The sequence below is a fragment of the Pipra filicauda genome, unplaced genomic scaffold (genome assembly GCF_003945595.2).
Source record: "Pipra filicauda isolate LSUMZ 115617 unplaced genomic scaffold, ASM394559v2 scaffold4_size7858003_pilon, whole genome shotgun sequence".
Classification (NCBI taxonomy): domain Eukaryota; kingdom Metazoa; phylum Chordata; class Aves; order Passeriformes; family Pipridae; genus Pipra; species Pipra filicauda.
In genome coordinates this window covers 5345884-5357246 of record NW_024104643.1, presented here as the reverse complement: position 1 = coordinate 5357246, position 11363 = coordinate 5345884, and positions in this window count along the sequence as shown.

The window sequence follows — 11363 nt, the reverse complement described above, 5'->3', positions numbered from 1 at the left end:
TCCTTCTTCTTAATTTTTCTCTCACTCTTTTGAGGAGGTGAGCATGGGTTTGGGGGGGGATGATGGAGAGGACAGATGTCTCAAAGAGAAAGAGATAAAACCTGCATTGCAAGTCTCAAGTGTTTGATTTCAGCTTAAGGAGTCAGCCTCTCTGAGGGATGTGCTCAGCTTGATGGGGGTAGCAGGAGCCACATACCAGCACTGCATCCCAATAGAGGAGCACTGGGGTAAGAACTGTGTCTTTTGAACTGAAAGGTGATCAGCAAGCCAGAAGATATAATTTATGCTAAATAGTTGCTGTTTCACAATCTTTTATCAGCAGAGAAAAACATCCTTTCTCCTACTTGCTCCAAGCCATTGAAAAGGTCTCAGTCACCTAGCAAGTCCAGATGTTGCCACCCTTGTAATTAAAACTCCGTTATAATTCCTCAAAGAATTCAGCACCTGGGAGAAAATTGATTTCGGAAGGAAAGTATGGCTGTAACACAGCCTCTGTTAAACAGGTAATTTTCCTCCATCAGCTTCCCATGCTGCCCACACCTCGTGGGTCGGCACTGGCTGGATAGTCAGTGTCCACCTGCTCCCTATCTGCACTGCTCCATGGCTTTGGCCCACTTAGGGACACCTGAGGGTGCATGCTGCAGCTGGAGGCAGGCGGGAATCAGGGCTGGTATTATCCAGTGGCTCCCAGTGGGGAGTGGGTTTGGTCCTCTTGTGCTTTAATTCTGGGTAAATGGTGTGGATACAGTCCACTGCGCGGGAAGCAGACTGCCACAGGGGTGTTAATATATAAAGCTTGTCCTTTAAAATTAACAGGCCTCTGTAAAGACCTGCTTCACCCTGCTCCCAGGAGAGCTATTAGAGCAGAGAGAGACTTTGCCACATACATAGGAAGGAAGCAAGGGGGTGAGAGAGGCAGGAGAAAAGCCCAGCATATCCTGATGACAGCCAATAATAGAGGTATCTGCGCAGAAACACTGTGGGCTTGGAGATGCCTTTGAAACAGGCAACGGTAATATTGAAGCCAGAGAAATAGCTGATGTTGAATAGACTGAAACCTACTTTGTGGCTTAACAAAAGTGGGCAATAGAGAGAGGCTGACATGAAACAAGTCAGTTTGCAGCAGGCTCTAAGGTTAGCATCATTAGCAAAGGGGAAAAATGATTAGCAGTAAAAAGCGAGACATTAAAAAGAGATTTAAAATGAGAGCTAGAGGGAGTTAGGGGATGGGGGGTGCTTTATTTGTACTTGAAGAAAATAAAAGAGTTTCCACCCAGACGCATTTGAATTCTCTCTGCTGCCTTTGCACACAGAAGTTTTATGAATATTTACCTTTCACATGGATTGGGAAAGAATATATTCTTTGGCACTGGTATTGAAATTTGAGAGCAGATTCTCCTACCCACATGCAAATGCTTGTATGAAATCCCAAATAATGTCCCTCCTGCAGGTAACTACATTTTCAATCATCTGTTTAAATTTAGGGTGACTGATGGCCAGGGTGGTTTGACCTTGTGATCTGAGTTAGGTACTTCAGACGTGGCCTTAGCTCAATTAGTTCAGAAAGATTCAGTAGGATTTTTGCTCTTAAGTGACAAATGTCACTTTAAATAAATAGTATTTAGGCTCCTAAGTCTTGTAAGTGCTTCTGAAACCATCACCTCCTGACTCCCTGCAGGTAGTGCTTAGGGCTTTCATCTTGAGATGGGGACAGCACGCAGCCATCCAGGTTTCTTTTACGCTCACAGTCAGCATTAGTGTCCCTGGGGACAAAAGACGAGAAATTTAATTTCTGATGTCAGGAGGCTTTTAAAATATGTCTTTCAGATCACAAGTGCATTCACATTACACCATCCTCGCTAAGGTTGGTATAAAGGAGCAGACTGGCTGTGGAGAGGCTCGTGCTGCGCAGCCATGTGTGTGCTGCTGCTTCACAGAGTGACACATCTCAGTGGCACGTCAGGACCCTCGGCGAGGAGCCAAGGCTCACAGTGCTCTGCCAGTGACCACATCTCTGTCACGCTGTCCAACAGGACAGCCCTGAGGGCACTGCTGATGAAGTTTGCAGAGATGGTCTCCAGAAACCCCTCCGGCTGTGCTGCAGTCACCAAGCAGGCAAAAACGCATGGGATTTATTTGCACTTCCTTGTCACAGGCATGCTAAGGAAGCAGCTCCCATTGACCTGGGCAGGAAAGAGTACAAGCCTGCATGCCTGATATCTGCATATGTGCAACAGTGTTTTTGAGCTCTATTGTCCACATAAATGGTAGGCATTATTCCCTCTCGGGATGTAGGTTTCCCCTTGGCCAGCCTTCTCTTCTGCCCTCCCACAGTTCTGCTGCCAGGAAGTTAAACTACAAACTCCCCAGTTCCCCTTACTGGCTCTCATCTCACTCTCAGCCCCACAGTTTTTGCTGGAGACCTCAAACCCTTCTTAGCTGGAGAAAGGAGAAAAGCCAAGTGTGATAGCTCTGTCCTGAAAAAGGTGCAGTGAAGCGAGCAGCTGGTGTGTTGCGACCAGCCCTGTACACTTAATGCACTACTGAGCAAGTAGCTTGCCAAGGACTAGTTCACTCAGGCATAGAGCAGTCATGATCCAATTGAAGCCTCACCCACGAGTCTGGGGGGACTGGTAGTGGTTGTGGGAAGGCTCCTCCCAGCCTCCAGCTCGAGGCAGGTAGCTCCTGCATCCTGGCAGCTGGCATTGTCTCTGTTGCCACCACTCCCTGCAGTCTCCCTTCTGCTCTTCAGGCCATGGGGTCATCACAACACTCCTGATGTGACTAGTGCTGCCTTGAGCAAGCTACGTCAGGATGAGTTCACAACCTTTGGATGGGGAGACCCAGAAGAAAAGAGGAGAGATGGACAAGCAGTCCCTACATTCCCTGGGGGAGGCCTCTGATCATTACAGCAGGAGCTCCTACCTTCTTCCCAGTATCTAAAACAGAGTTCATCAAGGGGTTAAGCACAAACACATAGGCCAAGTCCTGTGTAATACTGTATCTATTCTATGAATCACAGTAGCAGGCTGCTGCCATAAATGTGGTCACAGCACAGAGAAAATGCAGGGCGCAGAACCAGGGGCATGGAAAGTTATAATTGGCAGTAGGCTACATGTAAAACAGAAATGGGCAGAGCTGGGCTTTCCTCCTCCTCCTCCTCCTCCCGCCTGAGGGATCCCTATGCTCCATCCCCTCTAGCCATCTCTCTCTGGTGTTTGTCTAAAGGCTGAGGTGACAGCATAGTGTGCTGAACCCTGGCCCTACAGAGCACTTGAGTGCAAAGCTGTCTGGAAGCCTCTGCACCAGCACGATGGCTTCAGCAGCAGCACTCGTGGCTGTAGCTTAATTCCAGAATCTGGTTCTCGTTCACCAGCCCAGCATGAGCCTTTGGAGACTACAGGTAAAATACTAATGGAAGGAATTATGGAAATGCAATTTTGACACATTGGAAAAGGAGATGAGTGCTGATTATGGGAGCTGTCAGCCTCATCCTTCTCTCATCTCATTGTGTCTGTGTGAATAGAGAAATCAAATTAAAAATGCTTGAATGCACTCAGGAACCCAAAGGGGAACATATTGATCTGCAGATAAGGTCAGATACAGGCCCTCCAGTTTTTGAGCGGAGTGGAGGGAACTTCAGATGTGTACAAATAAGAGAGTGAGTATCTTCAAAGCTGGCCAAAAGGGATCCTCTCTTATGTTGTTCCTTGTGAGTAATATATTTCAAAAGTTAGATAAAAAAAATCCCAGCTGCCTTGAATGCCTGTAGACAGCACAACCCTAGGCAAACCTGAAAAACAGCAGCCTTCCAATATCCTCTTACAAGTGGAGATGGAAGAAAATAAAAATGATAAGGACATCAACTGGCCCAGCAGAGCCATGCGAGGCATCCCCAGGTCCCCAGGACCTGGGCTCACGTCTGTGGAGAGTGAAGACAGATCTGATCTGTCCCCTAAGCCAGAAGGAGCTTAGTTAACAGAGTCAAGAATATTAATTACCTGAACGTTAAAATTTCTTCCAACTTCTTCATCAAACTTCATCTCCTACGAGTGTTCAGATTAACAAGTTATTAAAATATAATTTTCTCTCTGCATCCCTTTTTATTTTTTGCATTTCATCTCAAGGCCCATCACTGCTTCTTAAAGGGAAGAAATAGGCTTTTGACTGGAATAATGACAATTTGGAGGCCACCATTTTGTTCTGTTGTGGATCTACGCCTATTTCTGATATACATGAATTCAAAGGCTGATGCTTAGATCTCAGACAGGATAAAGCCAATATTTGCTTCAGAAGGATTTCTTTGGGAAGAGTACATTTTTTGTAATCGCAGAATGACATATTGCTCTGGGGTTATAAAGAGAATTTTATATTTAAAAAGCTATCTCTGAGATATGTGCTCCTTCTACTCAGCTATAAGCTAAGCAAAACAGAAGGAGAGAGAGTGAGAGAAAAGGAGAGAAAATGAATTAGCTTGAACTTTTGCTGAGATAAATATGGCCTGAACTTTTAAGTTCAGTTCATGCAAGCAACCTCGTTGAAATCAGTGGGATTTCACCCACATACTTTGAAGCAGACCTTGACCCCACAAGGCTGAGCAACAGAAAAACGCTTTCAATACATCAACTAAATTTGGCTGTAATTAGAGATGGGACTCAGCAAAGTACCTGTCTCACCTGGGCCTCCACAGCTGCCTCTGAAGTCATGTGTGTTGTGGCTGCATCAGGATCAGGTGCCCGGTGCATCTCTTGTCCCTCCTCCTGGACACGTAAAACCCCTGCAGCCACTGGTGTTTTTCACAGGTCGTGGAGTGATATTGACCATGGCAACTGAGCACATCAGGCTGAAGGTGAACTGGATTGTAAAGTTCTCACCTTACCCAGAGAGTGAGGGGAGACCATCATGTAGGGGAAAATGCCTTCACTCAGGGCGCTGGTCCAGAAATGTCAAAATTGACTTAATGTATGCAAAGCAGCAAGGGACACACTGATCTCTCTCTCATCTGTCTGAAATTGCATCAAACTGAAGAGAAGGAGGGAGGGTGTGAGTGTGTGTGCACATGTGTGCATGTGCAGGCGAACGAGCGGAGGGCAAAACGTGTCTCCCTCTGCCCCTACCCCCCTTTCTTTGCAAGGGTTTCATATCATCTGCTTTACACAGGCATTGAAAACTAGTGGGAAAACCGAAGCCGGATTGTGACTGGAAGCTAATGTAGTCTACATGCAGCAGACATCTAATATGATGTTATTTATTCCCATAGATCTGTTTATTTTGTTTTCAATTTACCAAACCCTGTGACACATTCCCAAAGGTGCCTTGTTGTACAATACGTTGCACACAGTAAGATATTCAGCCTAATTCACTCTTTGTTTTGTTTCAGTTCAGCTGCATGAGGGCACAAATGCATCTGTGTTATATCTTCTCCTGTGACTGATGTTGCAGACTATTGCCATAGGGTTTTGTGAAATGGGATCTTAGTTAATCTAGGGCATTGTCTTTGTAGTGCTAAATTCTTATTTGCAAACATAATGTTCTGGCATTGATGCAACAGGGGAACATTCGTTGTTTTTTTCTTGTTTTTATTTTTTTTGTTTAGAATAGACTGTATGTGTTTTTAATAAACTTCTATTCTAAAGCTTTTTCTCTCTATTCTGCATTTGATCTGAGACATTTATAACACATTGCATCACGTCAAATTGATGTCTTTAGCAAGTCAAGCCAAATATTCATAAAACCCATGTGCCCAAAAAGAAAATGTACACTGCTAAGGAGAAAAGTACCTGATGTTTTTTAAAGCATCCACAGGAAGGCAATTCCAGCCTTTAAATATACACACGCATACAGAAAATATTTTGAAAAAATTGTCTGTCCATAGCCCGTTCTCAGCCTGGAAGGATGGTATCACTTATAAATCAATGGCTTTTCTTTGCACTTTGTTGAAAGCTCTCATGTTTTCGTTTTTCTTTTATTTCAGGAACGTGTTGTTATTTGGTATATCACGGACCTGGTCTGAGAAACTAGTGCAGAATCAGGAATTCCAAATTGGATGACATTATAAAAGTGTGCTGCAGACAAAATTTGATGTAAACAGGATCTGGAAAAGATTTGATGAGATTGTGAAAAAATGAAGATGGGATGCAGATTCATTAATAAACAGCCTGTGGGTAGCGAGCATAAAGCCTGATTGATCGCAATTACTGCAGTTCATAACTGGAAAACCAGACATCGGAGGACATGCACAAGGTAAAGCTGGTCTGACATCAGAGCTGAGCCTCATCTATTTATTGGGTGGCAACTACAGAAATCCAGCTCTTGCTTGTTATGGGTATGTTTCCATAACAGCATTTAAAGTAGTTTAATTTTCACTTCAGCAATCTTTCAGACTGATTATCAAAAGGGCTTTCTTAGAAAGCTGCTTGGATGAAGAAACCAGATCTCCCACATGTGCCTCCCAGTGTGCACACATTTGCGTCTGGAACAGCGTCTGGAACTGGGCGTTTCACTTAGAATTAACACCAAGCGCACCACACAAGCAGATGACTCTCCATCACCAGCTATTACTGCAAGGAGCTCTGCTCATCCCCCTGGAAGTGCAGGCAGAAAGGCCCCTGTGAGCTGCCACTTGCCTGATGAGGAAACACTCTACTGCATGGCTGGGTGTGTGTGTTAGGGGAGCAACCACAACTGGCAGGTCAGTTAAGAATCTCCTTGTAAGAGCACTCAAAGTCTGGCTCTTCCCTTTGTACCAGCTCCTATATGCCCAGTAGAGAAAACCCTATGTAGTATCGTTGCCTGTATGTATAATAGCCATGTAAGCTCCAGGCTTCATATACAGAAATGGAAATTTGCTATTAGGTATCTGAAGCAGGAACCTCCAAAGCTAACAGGAACAGTCAGGAGCCAGAGAAGAGATGTAGCACAGCAGTGCTACAGAAAGAAATGCTCCTTTCTGCCCAGTGCCCACATCGGCTCCTAGTATCTGGTTTGTGGGTACACTGAACATTCTAACAGCAAGAGGCACCAAATGCCATTAGAATCATAGAATCATGGTTTGGGGTGGAAGGGACCTTAAAGGTTATCTAGTTCCAACCCCTCTGGCACAGACAGGGACACCTTCCATTAGAAGGACACCTTCCACTACAAAAACACCTTCCATTAGAAAGGTGTTATGATGGTAACATACCAGGGATAGTTCCCCATTTACTGAAGCTTTAGAGCTGTGGAAAGTTAATATCTGTGTGAGCTGAAATGAGGCCCTACAAATGGTTGTAGATCTTTCTCTGTACTCTGTAGTTCTCCTTCTGTGAAAAAGGAAAAGCATTTCCTCATGATACCTTAGTGGGCTAAAAAAGGATAAAGCCATGATGGGTTGGGAAGCACTCAGACACCAGAGTGACAAACACCAGAAGAAATGTCCATAGAAAATGACTCATCCTGCCTTTGGAGTAGGCTTTCAACAGCACGCAATAAACTAGGCATGGAGCCACCCACTAAAGCACTGAGACAAATTATCGAAAAGCTGCATTTTGAGTGAGGCCCTGCAGGTCATCCTTGGCATGGCACAGTGCATCCCCTGCACTGCTGGGTGCAGTCACCCACCCACACTGCAGCCAAACCATGGCTGGGCTGCTCGGGCGAGAGACTCAGTCGTGCTGCTGAGATGTCAGTGAGGAATCAGGAGCTGAGTCATGAACCCACCTTAGAAGAAGAGAGAAGAAATGGATCCCTGCTTCTTTGCAGGGGCTTTGAGAGCTCGCTACTGGAAAAGGGCCATTTTTGGTCTACCTTTAGTAGGAAGGCCCAGCAATGGGGACAAGAGGACAAACCCAGTACCCAGAGAAGAGCAGACTGGTAAGAATTTCTGCCACATTAGCACTTTGTCTATTGAATGTTGGAGTCAGATACCAAGATATCAACAGACTGCAAGAGCAAATGAGTTTATTGTCTTCTCTTGCTGACTCCAACAGGCATGTTGCCTAAGACTTGGCTCCTGCTCCTCAGCAGCAGGCTTTTGTCCACATCATCAATCTACCACAGATCACATCACAACCCAGCAAGACACACACTTTCTATAGCAGAGTGGTCCATCAGCAGGATTACCAGGTATGCAGCAAGCCAGTTCCTGTAAGAGCCAGCTCTTTACCTGCAGGAACAAGAAGTTCACCCATGGTATTGAGGAAAATGATAATAATAAAAAGAGGTCAGGGAATGTAGAGGCTCTCCCAGGTCACTCAGTGTTTCTCCTGTGCTACTAGCTTTCTTCAGCTACTAGACAGAAATGCTCCTGGAAATTCCTGCTTCCATTTGTTCTAAATATCTGCAGTACTTGCTGTCCCTGAACTTTTTCATCATAGCTCGCATATGGATTTAAGGCAGGAGTCTGAGCAGAAACACCCCACACAGCGCCTAGCTCCTCTGAGCCAAAGCAAGGCAACCATCCTGGTGTTTGGATGCATCCCTCTAGGTTTCCTTTCACCTGCCATCCCCACCAAGCTGCTGCCAGCCAACAGTGCTATTGCCTTCTGTTCAATGTGCCACAGCAGCATCAACCCCTCTGCTGCCCTGGCAAGAGCAGGAAGTGAGCTTGAGACTTACCTGTCTCTATCTGGGTCCCCAGGTGCAAACACAACCCCAGGCTTCCCTTTGCTGATTCCTTCTTAACCTTGAATTAAAGCAGAAGAATAAATCAGCTGAATGATCTGCTCTGCAAATTCATAGGCAAAGCTTACAGACTGCAAGCAAAAATGAGGAGAAGAGCAAGGCCAAGAGGATGGCCAGATGTCCCTAGCAAGGCAAAAATCCTCCTGGAGCTGGGCATCTGGATTTCACAGCTACCAAGCACCAGCAATCACCACCATATGCTGAGCAGAAAACAAAAACCTGTTCTACACCCCCAGCAACAGAGGAACACGTTGGCAGATTGAAGAAGCTTAGCAGGATTTGGGGGAAAGCTCTCTCAGAGTAAGACATCTGCCAGTAAATACCTTATATACAGAAATGAGTCCTTTTCTTCCCCTGGTGACCCTCCATTCTATCTAGATGAAATGTGTCTCCTCTGTTGGTGTCTTCCCTTGCAGGAATTCAGAGGTGTTAGAAGCCAGCTTCCAACCTGGAGCACCTACAGCACTTGCTATGGCCAGATCTCCAAAACAGATGTTGTGTTACACATGGCACCACAGGGTCAGTTGAATGAGGCTACCAAATCACCTGTCTCTGCCCTGGGCATTGGTGGAGGAGAGAACAGAGAGGGGAAGAGAGCTGGATTTGGGTTCCGGGTCTGAGCTGGAAAGGCACTGGGTTTTGCTTTCCCATTTTGTGTACTTCTTGTCTTGCAACTCTTGTGTATACAGCTTTGTTACATGTGAGCAGTTATGGCTTTCAGTTACTGGTAATTCAGTTCCATTTCTACTTTCAGAAGCTCCTTATCAAGCTCAGTTCCTACTAGCCCAAGAATTCTGCCTCCTACCCTTGCATTTGCTCAATCTTTTCTTCTCCTTTGTCTGACCAGATGTTCCCTTGTGATGCTCAACTTATCCAACAAGCCTTCCTTCTCAAGGAGCCAGATTACTTTCAAAGTCTGTCTATTGACCATTGTGTGGATCCTGAAGCTCATGGCTACTTACATATCAGGGGATGCAATCCAGCAGAGGCAACTAACTAATCACCCTGAATAACCAGGTGGATCACTCCAAAACAAGACACACTGGCAGTGGGAGTCTGTGTGTAGGACCTCCAAGAAACTGAATCAAGGCATGGAAAAGCTGCAGTAAGCAACGAGGATTCCAAGTAGTAAGCAATGAGGATTCCAAGCAGTAAGAGTGATCAGAGGTTTGGGGAGTATGGAAGAAAAGCCACTCCAGAATTAAGCTATTGCTGCCCAGGGGATTGCTATTCTTACTCATCAGAAATTCCCAGAACCCAATGGCACTCAGTTAATGTTGACCTCCAGGGCAGGACTACGCAGTATAACTGGTCATTCCAAGTAGCCTTGATAAATGTGTTGCTGCCAGAAGACAGGAATGTGTTTTAAACAAGTTCAGGTGTCCTGTTACATTGCAGAACATAATCCTAGTTTGCGTATACACACACATCAATTTCTATTGCATGATACGTGCTGGATCTACTTGTGTACCGTGGATCTTCCCCACTCCACCACTGCTCCCAAATCCTTGACCATCATTTAGGAACATCTTAATAGAAAAAGCCAAAATTAGTTTTGTACAAATAGAGTTGGTGGATGCTACTGGCTTGTGCTTTTCCCAACCAAAAATTAACTTCTGATGATGCTGAAAATCCCATTAAGTCTACTATTTTGAAAAATAAAAGTTTGAAATATTTTTTTTTCCAGTTAGAAGAAAAGCCTGGCTCCCTTTGCTGAGCATATTAAATACCTTACTTAAATAGCTGAAAACAAATGTCCCTTTAAAGCAGCACCTAACATGCTGAAGAAATCAGTTAGTCTCTGGCCAAGGGCTTTCTATTAGCTTTGTTTATTACATATAAAGGACCCTTTGTTGCAATTACACACAAAAAGCAGATTCCACAGCATTTGGTCTTGCATGCCTATTTTCTCCATAGTTTTATTTACCATTCTTAAAAAGTATAAACAGAGAGGCATGTGTTTATATATTTTGAAGAGCATATTCCCCCATGCTCTCCAAGAGACTTCTTTGAATACTCTTTCACCATTTGCAATTGTGCTTTTGGAAGTTTTAACAATATTTGTTTCAGATAAGTTTATTTTTGTATGATTGATTGAAATCTCAAGCTGCAATTAAGAAAATTGCAGTGAGAACCATTAAAGGAATAGCGTCATTCTCTCCCCTTCCCACTAAAATGTCAGGTTTCAATGTCACCGCAAGATAACCCAATCGCGTGCTTGTACACCATTCACCCGGGCTGGAATAAGTGTAAAACTGTCTGAAGTACTAATTACAAATGACTAGAAATAATGACACGCAGCAGAAGGAAAATGAAAGACCCCAGTCCTTGTTACTTACCCACCAAGGTGTGTATGCGCAGTAATGCGGGTTATTGTGAAGCAGCCTATTTAGCAAATATACAAACATCCATCCCCACTTGTAGATTAGCCTCAGTCCCTCCCCCAACTCCCTCTGTCTCTCTGCCCTTTCTTTCTCTCCAATTATAAACCAGCACCAGGTTTTCTCATCAGCCATCTCCATGTCTCCAAATGGCTTTTCAGTGTCAGGCCTATCAGGAAATTAACTCATCATGCAGTGACAGCTGCTAATTTTTTCCCCTTACATGTCAGATGGATCGCCTGCTGAAGCTAATAATGAATCACCAATCCCTGATTAGAAGGTGCTTCCGAAACATATAACTGCCATCTGAGCTAACTTTTT